We start from the raw sequence: 2949 nt of genomic DNA, 5'->3' as shown, positions 1-2949 counted from the left end.
TCCACACTCTCGGAACCCCCAAAACCCTAGAACAACACCCCGGAGACATCCCCCGAACCCCCGGGGCAAAGGCCAAAAATTGCCAAATGTGACACCCTGAAATTAGCCTTGTGCCGCGGCACCACATTCCTTGTGCCGCGGCACCCACCTCCAGAGACCCCTAGGCCGCGGCAAGCAAAAGCCGTGCCGCGGCACACCATCGCAGACCCAGATTTCTGGGTTTCCCTTCGCGTTTTTCCCAAGCCTAACTCACTCCAAATCATCCCAACTTCATACCCAAGCCCCAAAACCTGTTTGAAACCCCACATAGACCAACCAACAACTTATAAACACTATAACCCAACTCATCTACACATTTATCCACATAATTCACACCTAAATTCAAACTCTAACACTTAAACTGAAAGTTAAGAAAAGCACAAACCAGTCCCCTAATTCCTTAAACCATAACAACCATGAAATTGCAAATACACTTAATACCCTTACCTTTATCAGAAATTCGACTTGAGCTTCCTCCAATCCAAGCTTGAGCTAAGTTCCACCTTAACAAACCAGCTGAATCCCACACAAGAAAAACCATGGCTATTTCTCAATTCCTTTCAAAAACCAAATTCAAAACTTAACAAAACAGGGATCAATCCCTTACCTCAGTATAAACCTTGATATAAGCTTGATTCCACACCCCTTAAGCACTTCTTTAGCCTCAAAGAATTCAGTTCAGCTCCTCTCCCACCTTGCTTCCTAGGTTCTTGATTCCCCCTTTCCTTCTTGCCCTTTCTAGCCTTCCAAAAGCTTAACTTCAGTTATACTTTGCATAAACAAATCGTACCTAACTTTTTCCTTCAGCCAAAGACTCTATAACTCTGCCAAAAGACCTTCTTAACCCTCCATTAATATTACTTACTAACTAAACCTCAAGGGCTTATTTGTCCTTTCCCTAACTTTACAATTCTACCACTTTCCTTGTAAAACTTGTTACTCTCTATAGTTAATAATAGTTACACAGGTTACCAAATTACCAGTTACCACTATCTAGCTTTCTAGGACCGTCTCGGCACGTGCATCACACTAGTATCACAGCACCCACGTGGTACGATTCACACATCATAATTATCACATAATATAATTCACATAGTCATATAACATGCTTAAAATCATAATCTTGCATCTTAATCATAATCATCACACATAATTCTCATCATGCCCTCCTGGCACACTAATCAAGGCCCTTAAGCCTTATTAGTGAATTTGGGTCGTTACACCCTTGGCCCCACTGGTAAGATCCTAGTGGTATTCACCACACTGGCTAGACAACCTATACAACCTCCTTGTAATAGGTCCCTAGCCCTCAACGCTGATATCATAGAAATGCGAGATCCATGCACAGTACCCACGAAAACAAAAGGCTCCTCACCCTCTGGCTCAAAAGTCACCATATTTTTCCTGCAATCTATAGTGGCACCATATTTGACTAACCAATCCATCCCCAAAATCATATCGAAATCATCCATACTCAACTTAATCAAGTCTAATGTTAGCTCCCTAGTATCCACCACTACTGGAAGTGCTCTAATCCATCTCCTAGAAACTACCAGTTCCCCTATAGGCAGTATTGTCCCAAACCCCTTTGTATAATACTCACTAGGCCAACACAATCTATCAATCACTTTGCTAGAAACAAATGAATGTGTAGCACCAAAGTCAATCAATACAGTATATGAAGAGCCAGCGTTAGAAAGATGATCTGTCACTGCCGAGGGACTAGCCTCAGCCCTTGTCTGTGTCAAGGCCAACACTCGAGCTGGAGTGAAGATGTCCACCTTCCTTGGTTCCACTTTCTTCATAGTCGGGCAATATTTCTTGAGGTGTCCAACCACCTTGTACAAGTAACAAGCCTTTTCCCTGCATTCGTCCAAATGGCGCTTCTTGCATCTAGCACATTCTGGGTAGCTCCTCCATGTCTCACCACCTCCTTGGCGGCCACCCTAGACACCCCAAACCCTCCTATGAGGACCCGCAGTGGTCAAGGTGTCAGGGGTCTTCCACTTCTGAACACTAGGGCCTCCGCCCCTACTAGACCATATAAGTGGAGGCACTGCCCTGCGAACATCCCATCTTGCAATGCTCTCCCTCCAAATCTTGTTATCTACCTCCTTAGCAGTGAGGGCCTTCTCAAATGCCTAGGCATAAGTTTTCTCCCCAGGCATTGATGTGATCCTCACATCTTGGGATATCATAGCATTAAGCCCTCGAACAAACCTATCCTGCCTAGCAGCATCTATAGGCACCAAATCATGTGCAAATTTTACTAGCCTGGCAACCATCAGAGCATACTCAGTAACAGTCATGCTGCCCTGTACCAACCCAATGAACTCATTCACCTTTGCCACCCTGACAGTAATACTTTAATATTTATGGTTAAACAGATCCCTGAACACATCCCAACTCATGGTAGAAGCATCTCAAATCTAGGATGCCACCTCCCACCAAATGCAGGCATCATCACGAAGCATATAGGTGGCACAGGCCACCCTGTCATTACCTTTCACCCTCATGAAGTCCAGGATGGAGGTGATCAAACTCATCCACTGTTCAACCTTAAGTGGATCTGGTCCTCCCTCAAAAGTTGAAGGGTACTACTTCCTAAATCTTTCATAAAGCGGCTTCTACCTGTTCCTAATCTCAGGCGGTTGTACAATTGGTGCCACAACATGTGGAAAGTCAGGTGCATCACTCCCTTGCGGAGCCTATTGCCTCAGAAGGAAAATCTCTTCCTCTTGATTCTGAAGTCTAGCTTGCATGTCAAAAAGCAACTGCTGCAAAATCTCAGGGACTAGCAGAGGATTCTGGCCCTGCTCATCATCTCCAGCCTCAACCTCGATGCCAGCTAGTTGAATTGATAGCCTTGGAGGCATAACTTTCCAAGTTTATTTGCAATCCACGACTTGG

The sequence above is a fragment of the Humulus lupulus genome, chromosome X (genome assembly GCF_963169125.1).
Source record: "Humulus lupulus chromosome X, drHumLupu1.1, whole genome shotgun sequence".
Taxonomy (NCBI): domain Eukaryota; kingdom Viridiplantae; phylum Streptophyta; class Magnoliopsida; order Rosales; family Cannabaceae; genus Humulus; species Humulus lupulus.
This window is presented reverse-complemented; position numbering follows the sequence as displayed.